Source organism: Carassius auratus, unplaced genomic scaffold (genome assembly GCF_003368295.1).
Source record: "Carassius auratus strain Wakin unplaced genomic scaffold, ASM336829v1 scaf_tig00214327, whole genome shotgun sequence".
Taxonomy (NCBI): Eukaryota; Metazoa; Chordata; class Actinopteri; order Cypriniformes; family Cyprinidae; genus Carassius; species Carassius auratus.
In genome coordinates, this window is record NW_020527617.1 from 905,539 (window position 1) to 919,504 (window position 13,966).

Sequence of the window (13,966 nt, forward strand, 5' to 3'; positions counted from 1 at the left end):
ATGATGAAGAATTGATAGAGCAGCCATCAAGTCTTAGACAGCGTTCTAAGTTATTACAAGCAGAGTTTTTAGGCCCTATAATTAACACCTCTGTTTTTTTCAGAATTTAGAAGTAAGAAATTTCTCGTCATCCAGATTTTTATATCGACTCTTTTTTTGTATGCATTCCATTAGTTTTTCAAATTTGTATGTTTTGCCGGGCCAAGAAGAAATATAGAGCCAAGTATCATCAGCATAACAGTGAAAGCTAACACCATTTTCCTGATAATATCTCCCAAGGGTAACATATAAAGCGTGAAGAGTAACGACCCTAGTACTGAGCCTTGAGGTACTCCATACTGCACTTGTGATCGATATGATACCTCTTCATTCACTGCTATGAATTGATGGCGGTCATATAAGTACAATTTAAACCATGCTAATGCACTTCCATTAATGCCAACAAAGTGTTGTAGTCTATGCAAAAGAATGTTGTGGTCAATCCATAGTACTAATAGATACAACCACGATCAGATGATAAGAGCATGTAATTTTAACTCTAAGAAGATCAGTCTCAGTACTATGATACGGTCTAAATCCTGACTGGAAATACTCACAGATACTATTTTTTTCTAAGAAGGAATATAATTGTGAGGATACTACCTTTTCTAGTATCTTGGACAGAAAAGGGAGATTCGAGATTGGTCTATAATTAACTAGTTCTTTGTAAGCATGTGCCTACCTTCTGCCTTGACTTTCCATTTACCAAAGATCAAATGGATCGCAGCTGATGTCTCTCTTAGCTCTTTTTCACTTCCCACTGGGAAGAAACTCCCAATCACCATTTAATCAGAACATCTTTGGAATTCATTACTCTTCAAACCCTGGCATAAGGTGATCATAACTCCAAACCATCAAGACTTGCATCCCGACGCTCGTTCCAGGCCAAGGCAATGCGAGTATCGTACATTTAACTAAACGAAACAGAAGTTTAGTATAAGCTATAGACCCCGTTCTTAAACTGCGCTGATGGTTTTTCTCAGGTGGTTAACTGACTCTTTCCATAACTGCATTCTCTGGTTTCTCTAATGGCTTCATTCATCCACTTTGCTCTCCTTTTGTATGTATGCGTGAATGTATGTTTGTCTGTTAGACTAGTTTCTAATTCTGCCTTGCAAATCAATGTCCCTTACGATTTTGATCCAAGCTACAGTACATGCTCTGATGCATTAATAGTGTATGAAAGTATTTTCTGTGGCCACGAAAATATCCTTTCTTAGAGTTGATATGAAATTACTCTTAATGTATGCTGGACAAACAGATTAGTTGATGGCCATTTTTATTCTGCTACAGTTCCTACTGGCAGCTCATATAAAGAAATTTAATTAATCATAATTAACTGTAATTATATATATATATATATATATATATATATATATATATATATATATATATACAGTATTGTTCAAAATAATAGCAGTACAATGTGACTAACCAGAATAATCAAGGTTTTTAGTATATTTTTTATTGCTACGTGGCAAACAAGTTACCAGTAGGTTCAGTAGATTGTCAGAAAACAAACAAGACCCAGCATTCATGATATGCACGCTCTTAAGGCTGTGCAATTGGGCAATTAGTTGAAAGGGGTGTGTTCAAAAAAATAGCAGTGTCTACCTTTGACTGTACAAACTCAAAACAATTTTGTACAAACATTTTTTTTTTCTGGGATTTAGCAATCCTGTGAATCACTAAACTAATATTTAGTTGTATGACCACAGTTTTTTTAAAACTGCTTGACATCTGTGTGGCATGGAGTCAACCAACTTGTGGCACCTCTCAGCTGTTATTCCACTCCATGATTCTTTAACAACATTCCACAATTCATTCACATTTCTTGGTTTTGCTTCAGAAACAGCATTTTTGATATCACCCCACAAGTTCTCAATTGGATTAAGGTCTGGAGATTGGGCTGGCCACTCCATAACATTAATTTTGTTGGTTTGGAACCAAGACCGTTTACTAGTGTGTTTTGGGTCATTGTCTTGTTGAAACAACCATTTCAAGGGCATGTCCTCTTCAGCATAGGGCAACATGACCTCTTCAAGTATTTTAACATATGCAAACTGATCCATGATCCCTGGTATGCGATAAATAGGCCCAACACCATAGTAGGAGAAACATGCCCATATCATGATGCTTGCACCTCCATGCTTCACTGTCTTCACTGTGTACTGTGGCTTGAATTCAGAGTTTGGGGGTCATCTCACAAACTGCCTGTGGCCCTTGGACCCAAAAAGAAAAATTTTACTCTCATCAGTCCACAAAATGTTCCTCCATTTCTCTTTAGGCCAGTTGATGTGTTCTTTGGCAAATTGTAACCTCTTCTGCACATGCCTTTTTTTTAACAGAGGGACTTTGCGGGGGATTCTTGAAAATAGATTAGCTTCACACAGACGTCTTCTAACTGTCACAGTACTTACAGGTAACTCCAGACTGTCTTTGATCATCCTGGAGGTGATCATTGGCTGAGCCTTTGCCATTCTGGTTATTCTTCTATCCATTTTGATGGTTGTCTTCCGTTTTCTTCCACGTCTCTCTGGTTTTGCTCTCCATTTTAAGGCATTGGAAATCATTTTAGCTGAACAGCCTATCATTTTTTGCACCTCTTTATAGGTTTTCCCCTCTCTAATCAACTTTTTAATCAAAGTACGCTGTTCTTCTGAACAATGTCTTGAACGACCCATTTTCCTCAGCTTTCAAATGCATGTTCAACAAGTGTTGGCTTCATCCTTAAATAGGGGCCACCTGATTCACACCTGTTTCTTCACAAAATTGATGACCTCAGTCATTGAATGCCACAATGCTATTTTTTTGAACACACCCCTTTCAACTAATTCAACTAATTGCCCAATTGCACAGCCTTAAGAGCGTGCATATCATGAATGCTGGGTCTCATTTGTTTTCTGAGAATCTACTGAACCTACTGGTAACTTGTTTGCCACGTAGCAATAAAAAAATATACGAAAAACCTTGATTATTCTGGTTAGTCACATTGTACTGCTATTATTTTGAACAATACTGTATATATATATATATATATATATATATATATATATATATATATATATATATATATATATATATATTTCCCCTTTGAGCCTTAATTTACTACACTGTTTTAGACAACATTAAAAAGGGAAGGGTAAGTATAACACTGTATCGTCATGTCCCTCCCTCTCATTTCCCATGAGGTTACTCATTGATTTGGAGCAAAACCCCAACTGGACAGCAGGAGCTCTGTGCACATACTGCAGTGCTGAGCTGAGCTGCAGGCTCTGTGCTTTTATGTGTGTGTGTTTATATGTGTCAGACAGCTTTTATCACTGCTACTGTTGCTGTTGCCACTCCAGACTGAATGCAAGCGGAGGGGGTGTAGAGAGAAGAGAGAGAGAGGGAAGGAGAGAGCATACAGGCCACACCAAATAAAGCCATGGGGGCCTGGGTAGTGACGGACCTTTCTACACTATAAATACACTCTTTTTCTGCCGGTTCGGGTTTGGTGCCTGGAGATCTGGACCAGCCCGGCTCAGGAGGAGATTCTCATCCGCTCTCAGGCCTGTCACTATGCCCCCGGTGGATGCTGACCTCAAACTGGACTTCAAAGATGTCCTCTTCAGACCAAAGAGGAGTAGTCTGAAAAGCAGGTCTGAGGTAAGAACATCTTGCTTGCTGTCTCTAATATAAGAAATCTGTCATTGGCCTTATTTTGTTATACCTGAATGATTAACTTAAAATGAGTACCAAGGGAGCTGTATGTGTCTGTGAATGGCAAAGAATGAAAGTAAAAATCAGGATGACCTTGAAGTCTTTTTGACAGAGCTGGATTTATGGGGCCCATGTTTAAGCTTCAACCAGTAACAGTTAATCAGGCTTGATCAACAGACTCCAGTATGTAATGGCTTCTCTTTATTTCCTGGTGTTGATGTGTCTTGAAACAAACCCAGCGGTTTTCAGGGTTGACTGATCAGGCTAAGGAAAAGCAACCTGAGAGCTTGTGCTTTGAAAGCATGTTTAAAAATAGGCCTGTCTACATATCAGAAGAAATTTCACTGTGGTGTTGATCTTGGTCACACTTGGTCCGCCCCACAACTCATAATGGGAACAAAACATACACTTACATGATCATCTGCACAAATGGAATACCTTCTTCCAGACATAAACACCTTTGCTGCACTGTGATGATATGGTTTGTACACCTGTAATTATTTTATTATTCACTTAGACAGTTAAGTTTCCAGTATTATAGCTGAACAGCTCATTTCAAAATCCATGTTTTCCATTTATAATCATTTTATTTATATTTTACACGGCTCAACGGCAGTAAAATAGCAGCAGGATGGGTTTTCATAGGGCAGTGTAGTGTGACTGATGTGACCTCAGTCATTTCCAGTTCCAGTAACTGCTGCAAAGTAATTCTGAGAACCTGAGTGTCTGTACATGAGTAAGAGATAATGTCTGTGGATATCAGGTTGCAATAGTTTTTTTCTCTGACAAACCTATAAATGATTCAGCACAAATTAACTTAAGCCCATCACACTATGTCAGCTGTGGATGGTGATATAAATCAGAATTTGGTCATAATCTGATTACATATACATTGTATATAATAGCATTCAAATATTTAGGGTTGGTTTGGTTTTTGTTTATATATATATTCTAAAAAGTTGCAGTATCCTTAATTTAAATAATTACCACCCAAGGCATAAGCAAATAAATAAAAGGGGGTGAGGCCTGATTGAGTTATGTGTGTATAGTTGCTATGTCCAAGAGACATTGTTTCACAGATTCAAGATACTGATACACATGCGGCTGTTTACATTTATGAACATAACCAACTGTGTTTGTGAACTTTGTGTTTTTGACATAACCTTGTGTATTAGACAGCTGACATAAAAGAGCCATCTTTCTGTGCACGCGTCTATGTGTGTGTGTATATGCTAAGTATGAGCAATATCATATGAGTATCAGTGCGATATGGCTGAATATCAGCACAGCTGTGATAGCCCTCTGTATTCAGTCCAGATGGTGGATCACCACCTAGAGACGACCACTGCAGCTCTGAATATTAGCAGAGACCGATCCCCTGTGAAGATCTCGTCGCCCATCGGCACAAGACCACAAAAACCAGACGAGTCCTCTGCTAAGTCCATCTGACTTGTGTTGCTGCCTGAAATTAAACCACACCATGCTAGTTTCATCTGTCCAGAGAAGAACTGGGCCCTGACTGAGCCTGGTATCTCCTAAGGTTTTTTTACTTTAATTTTTTTTCTCCATATCTATCACTGATGGAGTTTTGTTACCTTGGCTTGACACGGAAGACCAGAGGCTCTTATATTTCTGTCTGTCTCAGTGCCAGACACTCACTGCCCTCTCAGACGTCTCTCTGCTCTGTCTTTCAGCACACTCTCTTCACAGCCATCCAGAAACACTGCTCCCTGGAGGAGTGGAAGACTTTTGCAGCCAGTCATCCAGATTGCTTTGAGGTGAAAGGGCAAAAATGACTTTCTTGCCTTGCTTGATCAAAAGCTGTTTAATTAAGCAGTCCATCTAGAAACTACATCAACATCAAACCAAAATAAACACTCTAGCAACTGCCTACTACCAATGCCATAGCATCGGAGTTCTAACACTAAATCTGCCATAGCAGATAAAACATCCCAGCTAGTCCTAGCATCCCACCCAGCAATTATCCAACACCTTAGCAATGCCATAGCAGCAACCAGCCCGAGCAACACCTGAGCAAGTGTCACACCGAATATATTATACATTAGTCTGTAATAGCCTTTCAACAGACTAATACGCATTTGATAGGGGTGATTGTAACACTTAAAAACTCTGTACTCCTATAGTATCTAATAATGTCACTTAAGTTTTTTTATATTTGTTTTTTTATATGGTTGAAAATCTTTTAGATGTCAGGCATCATATGTATATATGACCAGTGTTTTTTATCATAACAGAATGACAGCAAATTAGGCAATGCAACTAGAGTTATATCAAGCATACAAAAGCTTTCTAGATAGCGAATTCATAATTTTAATGTGGTGAATCACAGAAGCCATCTTTCCTCTCATCCTCAGCATGTGGCGGCCAGCTCGGGCAGTGGAGCGGCGAATCTGGAGAAACTGTGCAGCATCCTGGAGGCCATTCCTCTCATCCAGTACATCTGCCTGGACGTGGCCAATGGCTACTCTGAACACTTTGTGGAGTTTGTAAAAAGGGTTCAGGAAAGGCTTCCAAAGCACACCATCATGGTGAGATTTTTTGCCCAAATGTAACATAACAAATGTCATGTCAATTAGACAAAAAATATTCATTTATTTTGTGTTTTTTTAAGTAAAAAGTATCATATAACATATCTTGATGATTTAGGCAGGAAATGTGGTGACGGGGGAGATGGTGGAGGAGCTCATTCTGATATCATTAAAGTGGGCATTGGGCCAGATATCACATTAGAATTCCCAACACTGTAATACATATTCATAGTACACAATCATCTTTTAAATGAAATTACATATTACTTATTCTGGAGCACGGTGATTTGAAAACACTGTGATCTTCAGGTTCTGTATGCACCACACGCATTAAGACCGTTGTGGGATATCCTCAGCTGAGAGCTGTTATCGAGTGTGCTGACTCGGCCCATGGACTGAAGGGACACATCATCTCTGTGAGGCTCTTTAAATAGCTATCACTGTTAGCATGTTACCATGCTGTAATGCAGTGCTTAAGACAGTGGTGTCACACTACCACAAGAGAGCAGCATCCTCAACTCAGTGCCACAGTTTCCCTATCTTTTCAGTTTTGCTTGCCTCCTCAGAAAGACTAAAAGGCTTCTTTAACATCTAACCAGACTTATTTCTTAGAATAGAGTGTTGCAGTGATTTAATTTTTTTGTCTTCTGGGACGGAGGCTGCACTTGCTCTGATGATGTTGCTAAAGCTTTTGGTGAATTAAGTTCTTGTTTTTTTCTAAACAATAAAACACAATTTTACTGTTCTTGTACCATTATTTAAAAAAATTGCTATTATACAGTATGCTTGTTATATTGTTGTCCAACTATAAAGCATTAATGTATCTAATAATGAATTTTACGTTAGGTGCTGGGGCAGATTTTGTCATGTTGGGGGGAATGTTGGCAGGAAATGATCAATGTGCTGGTGAAATCATTGAGAAAGATGGCAAAACGTTGAAGCTGTTTTATGGGATGAGTTCAGACACTGCCATGAAGAATTATGTTGGAGGAGTAGCGGAGTACAGGTGAGGATGTTTTCATACATTTATAGGGCATATTAAAGCTATACATTTTGGGGTTTAAGTGCATTTGCTACAAAAATAATTGATATTACAGGGCATCTTATCTGTTTGTGTGATTTTAGGGCATCAGAGGGCAGGACTGCCCAGGTGCCCTACAAAGGTGACGTGGAGAACACTATAAGGGACATTTTGGGCGGCCTGTGGTCCACCTGCACATATAATGGAGCTGCCAAACTCAAAGAACTGAGCCGCAGGACAACCTTCATCAGAGTCACACAGCAGTCTAGCCAAATGTTCACTTAGTTGTGCACACTAAAAACGTACACTCACAAATACAAATTCACCAGTTAAAGGATAGTTGAGCTGAAAAAGATCATTGTCTTTGTTCTGTGAATTTGGATGCACTGTCCCTTTAAACGGCAGATGCATTCATAAACATATTTTCCTCTGGCTTTTTTTTTTTTTTTTTTTACAGTTTTCTGTGCTCATTAGATTCATGAATCTACAGTATCTTATTCATTCTGTAACTCTTACACTCTTAAAGACAGAACCATAGATATTGTTTTGCTCAGGAACCTTGCTGAACCCCAATACATTGCCTTGGAAAACCAATTATGTTGCAGCATGCTCAGTTTTATTCATTTCAAGTTCTCTAAAGTAAGTAGTGGGTCTGCATCTGTATGATGCAGAGGTTGAATAAGAAACATCAAATCTCTTGACAGTACAATACTGGGGCGAATTCATTCTTTGAAGCTGCAACCCATTCTCTCCCTAGAGTGTAACGATCAGCATGACGGTTTGAGAGAAAGAAATGCATGTTGGTGGAGAATTTACACACCAGTAGAGAAAATTCTCTGCCACATTAAGATCTAGTCCCATGTGTGTTGTAACTTTGAGTTGATTTGAGCAGCGAGTGGTGCAATTTGTACTGTTGTGAACAATTTCTGCTGGCCTGCTTCCTTTGTGATTGTACAGAGGGTGTGGTGGGATGTCATATCAGACCAGAGGAATGTGAAAACTACTGCACCTCATTTCTTCAACATGACTTGTGCAGTTTAGATGATGTAGAAAATACTTTATGTACGAGTAAAACATTACATATGGAGGAATAAACATCTGAACAAGAAATGTTGTTGTTTTATGCCTTAAATATCTTCTCTTTTTTTGCCAATTATGTGATCAAATATGTTATTTTACAATGATGACTGACTGACTATATGTGATTGTATATTATACTAAGAAAAACTGTCCATTACAGCAAACAAAACTATCAGCCTATACACTCTGGTAATAGAAATACTGATGTCCTCTTAGGTATTTTTTTTTTTTTACTAGATGATTACTGAAAAACAAGATGGCGCCACTTGAGTTTGTATGAAACGAGAGAACGGCCTTGGTTCCCAAAGTATTTTTACCATTCATTTTTCACATAAGGATTTTTTAAAAACTCTTTGTTAAAGAGTTATAAACATGATCCAAACCAACTAGCTACGAGGACAATTGCAACATTACAAACTTTGATCTGAAGCAAAAAAAAAAAAAAAAGTATTTAAAAGTCAGTAGTACAAGCCTGAGAATGGTTTACTGAGGAAAGAACAACAATGCCATAAAGCACTGCAAATGCAATTGAAATTAAACCAATAAGTATAATACAGAAACAACACTTTATGTTTATTGTATAAATGCATATTCTGCATACAATTATTTTAGTTTCAAAGCATAGGGAGACTGATCGGCATGGCTTCATGAGAGTGAATGCAATTATTGTTGAGTGCAATCATTTTAAAAAAATAAGTTGAAATAATACAGGGTGACACCTTCTAACTTCCTCATAGCTCACAGTAGGTCTTGTCTTACTTAATGAATTGTTAAAAATTAATAGAATTTTTACTCCCGGAACTCGACTGTTGCACTTTGTTAGGAACCCAAGCATATCTCACTGGCTCAAACATGATAGTGTTTTTTTTTTCATTAAATGTGTATATTCAGGCTTACCTTCTTTTAAGACTATGTAATGTGGTTCAAACTAAATGGTAGACACAAAGTCATCGGTCTGACTTATTGTATTGGTCATAACTGTTTCCAACAGTCAGGTGTGGGTTTCCCAGAGAGCAAGCAGTTTCGGCCCAGGTCTGGCCCACATCTGGCCCACATGGATTTCATGCGGGCCAGATGTGGGCCGGATCTGGGCCAACACTATGTTGCTGTCTGGGTTTGATTGTGTCTGATAAGATCTCAATGTCTTCCATGATCTACACTTCTTCAAATGAATGATCCAGTCCGGAACAGAAGTGAATACTCAAGGCCGCCTCCTCCGCCAACACCCACACTCCATTGACTAGGTGCAATAGAGCCAAAGAAGCCTGTGGAATACCTCGGTGTGCAATTTTTTGCAAGTATAGCTTCATGTCTGTCTGTGAAATATGCCCACTGTATCTGAAAAAAAAAAGCACCTTTAAAATCCCATTCTCACAAATCAAAAACTCCAAAAAAGGGTGCAGTTTGCAATTGGCACTGTCATTTTTATTAGTACGTGTATACTGCAACAATAAACTTGTACTGGTATACAGACAATTTCTTTTTTAAACAAATTTGTTCACAACCTGAATCAAATATTGTTTTTGTTTTTCAGAATAATGAAATAAGTTCTAACTAGAAAACCGGCAAGCACCATCAAAGAAAGGGACCAAAAAAATCCAAGAAACCACGTGAGTGTATCCTACAAATAGACACACCACAATTAGAAAATAGAATTTCAATTCAAATGTTTTTTATATTAGTTTTCTTTTTAAAAAAAGCTAGTGCAAGTACAATATTTTTGCACAACTTACATAGTATGCACGCATTTGGAAATAAAATGAACCAAAAGAAAAATAAATAAATTGGCCTTTCACAATGATTTCCTACCTATGGATTTATATTTTTTTAATCTAGTTTTCTTTACTAAATAAGGTGCAAAACACTACTTCCTCTCCCAACAACCATCTCTTGCTACTGCCCAGACTCTCCGATACAATTCCAAGAAAATAGAACCTCAGGACAGGATGCAACATTCAATTTTTCTTTAACAGTCTCGCTAAACATTTCTGCGTGGTGTCTTACACACTATACTGTAGGTTCAGTAAATTCACAGCACTGAAGCAATGGAGAAAACAACAACACTAACAATATGGCAACCTGTCTCTACTGAGTCATTGTTTTCTAACAGTAGGTAAAGGTCCAGTCCGGAGGTTTTATTAACGTGGATCTTTCTGCCCAATGGCAAGTGAAAAAAGAAACTAGAAACAGCTTCCATTTCCCTTCCAATGGAAGACTTCAAATCTCTTTATGACAAGACCTGCGACACCTCTATAGTCCAGCAAGCCTGGGGTAATACTGCAATATCTGAACCCTCTCCTTCCTGAGGAATGACCAATGGCTTCCTGTTTATCACAAAACACATCTTAACATTTCAATCTCAAAAGGGAAAAAGAAAAAAAAAGAGGCTGGACATGCGTGCACATTTAATGATAACCAAACGCCGTTCACCTGACATGGAGTACATAGTGTTATTCACCTCCGGCTAATAGTTTGTGTATCTGACCTCAGCTTTAAAATCTCGGGCCGATTATTCCAAGTGCTGAGAAACTACCTTCAATGTTTATTCAGAATCCAATTTTACACAAAACATACTCGGAAATTACGGACATGTTAAAATTAGGCCTAAAAAGATTTTACAGAGTACAGTTTTACAGAGACATCTTATTAAGCATTCATTGGCAATAAATCCAGATTTACAAAATGACATTTTTTCCTTGAAGATACTTGAAGATATGTTATCTCAAGAGTGTAGTACAAATTCTGAAGGATAAATACACACGTTACGAGGCTGTCGATTGCTATGCGTGAAGGTGACAACGGGTATGTGAAAACAGCATCTGTACACGAGTCGGTTCAGGCCTGTGATGGTCAGTACGTCCCTGGCGTTTAGTTCTCAGATGTTAACCAGGGTTGAGTGTCCAGTTCAACCCAACAGTGACAAATACTCCTCAGGATACATCAGAGGATGGTTGTATTAGTCTCTTTCCTGCGCCCGGCTTTACCGCTCTCTGAGGAAGTGTTTGTCAGTTTACCGGCTCACGAAACGATGTAAAAGATGAGGGCCGGTCTCCTTTTTTTAAGGAGTGTGCACTGTTTTCACTATCCAGCACTGGTATAGCTGAATGCTCATATATTAACTATAGAATTAACAATAAGACTAGTTACAATACCCATATCAAGCAAACCATACATCAGTTAGTTAGGGTGAAACAAAACCATAATGTGGGCCTGCAAGAAGATTCTCATCCTGAGGTTATTAATCCAGCGGTTTGGACAGTTGACAAGATGTCAAACAACAGTCAAGTTAAACAGAGAAATCCTGACTGATTTTACAACTGATTTCAAAGAAAAGAAAACTAAAAACATATACATAGATTTTTTTCCCAATAAGCCACAATAAAAGAAAAGAAAATCTTTTGATTTATTTTTCAAACTGCTGAAACTCGCAATCCAACATTTGTCTTTTTTTTTTGACATTTGTGCCAGAGAAATGAAAATAAAAACAAGGAAATTGTCAGCGGTGCTCCTCTTATGAGAGCGCGAGCTGTCACAGAGCCGCTCGAAAACTCTTAAAAACATTCATTTAAACACTTTCTCTCGTCTCCAACCATGATAAAAGAGTGCTACAGAGGAGACCGAAGCCAAAGTACAAAGTCCAAAGTACATGAAGCAAGGTCAAATATAGAACCAACATGAAAAGAAAACAAATAAAACCGAACGACGGTGTTCGAGCACACATCAGTACAACAAAAAGTAAAGTCATCTCAGGTTCCTAGAGGACCATTCCAACTTCATTTCGACTCTCTGTCCTCGTCGTCTCAGCCCGTTGGACCCAGGAACGGGCCGAGACGGAGGGAATTCGTATTAGAGGGGAGAAACTGAGATGACACCAACCTCTCACCCTATTTTCCTCGGGATTAGAAAGTGCTGAAACAGTATTATCAAGTCTATCTATTTTATAAAGAACAAAAAAAAAAAATGTGCATTTTGTTTTCATTTGTTTCTATAAAAGTGGTCCCCACTTTGATGAGGTCGATGAATCATTTCTCAGTCTTTTTTCAGAATCTTGCATGTGTGAGGATCTGGGCTTGTGACGTCAGAGGGACAACAGGCAGACGGACAGACAGCTTGTGATGCGGACAAACAGACCGATACAGACGGTTACACAGAGACACACAGAGTATGTTAGGAAGGCCTCATATGGTGTAGAGACATTGTGGGAAACCAAAGCACAGGGCCAATGAAATGACTGCTTCTGGTTACAGCAGTTTAACACACAAGAATATATATATACATATATATATTTATCTCTTTACATGTACACAAACCTTTCAAAGGTCACACAACCTCCTCAACACACACATTCACACCTATTTCTCATCCCTGAGTAAGCCCAAGGAAAGATTTTGACCTTTAACAGAAACGCAAATGATGTTGTCATAAAGTCAGTGACAGGAAAACTCCCCCCTCTGCCAAAGAGAATGAAAAAAAGAAAAAAATGTGCAAAAATGATAGATCAGGGGTTCACTACAAAGTGAAAACACAATACTTGCCGTATTTACTCACAAACAGCAAAATAAAGTCATAAAACCCACTGGCTACAGATGGTTTTAAACAAACAATACAATTTAAGGGAGAAGGTATATGGGTGGAAACCACAGAAACAGTGCTACATACAGATGGCACGGACTGTTACGAGTGTAACATGTCGAACTTAAACAGAAGAAGACTTTAGAAAATCATCAGTGGGGTTTAGGTTTTTAAATGACATTGATGCAAAAAACAAAAACAAAATTAGGTGTCAAAATAGTGGCTGCCACTTCTGCTGTTCTCTTATTTTTCTCATCTCTTAGCACTGGAAGTCAAAAGAGACTATCATTATCAGCACAATACACCGCCAGCTGTACCATGTGCATCTTTTATTCTCTTTGTTTGTGATGACCATCAAATGAGACGGCACAGAACATCTGTGATGTTTCATTCATTCAGGTCATCGCACGTCAAGCATGTTTAATTCATCTGCAGTTGGACTTGTTCTTCAATATTTGAGAAGAAGTCAGTGACATAGTCATTGGTCTTGAAGTCCAAATGCAAGGGGAAAAAAACATACCTGAAATTAAACATTTAAACTTGTTTGTCTCCTGGTACATAACAAGTGACCCTTAAAGTCAGTGTGAATCAATATCGACCTTATTTACTTCCTCAATGCTCATTCTAGATCTTATTTTGAGTGATTCATCAGTGGATGGTACTCTGATGTTGGTAAAACATCGAAAAGAACATATTTACTTGTCTTGACATTTATCAATTACGTATTTAAGTATTATTTTAGCAGACTGAAAAGCCCACTTTTCTTGATTGAATATCCTTTTTCAACTATGAAATACACCACATCATGGAAGTAAAATGGGTTGAAATGTCAATTTACATTGACTTTAATAGATTTCATAGGTGAGTGTTAGCAAAAAAATGTATGAGTCAACAGTTATAAATCACTCTTCCCCCTTAAAATTAAAAAACTACTGTCCTTTCAACAAGCTAGTCAATATGAAACTCCATCCCAAATACTGTCAAGGTTATATGGCTATGA

At 38.2% G+C, this 13,966-nt stretch overlaps 1 pseudogene; it reads left to right on the forward strand.

Moving 5' to 3' along the window:
• The first annotated feature begins 5,291 nt into the window (after nt 1-5,291).
• Nucleotides 5,292-8,755, forward strand: LOC113091861 (GMP reductase 1-like; annotated as a pseudogene).
• Nucleotides 8,756-13,966: the final 5,211 nt, after the last annotated feature.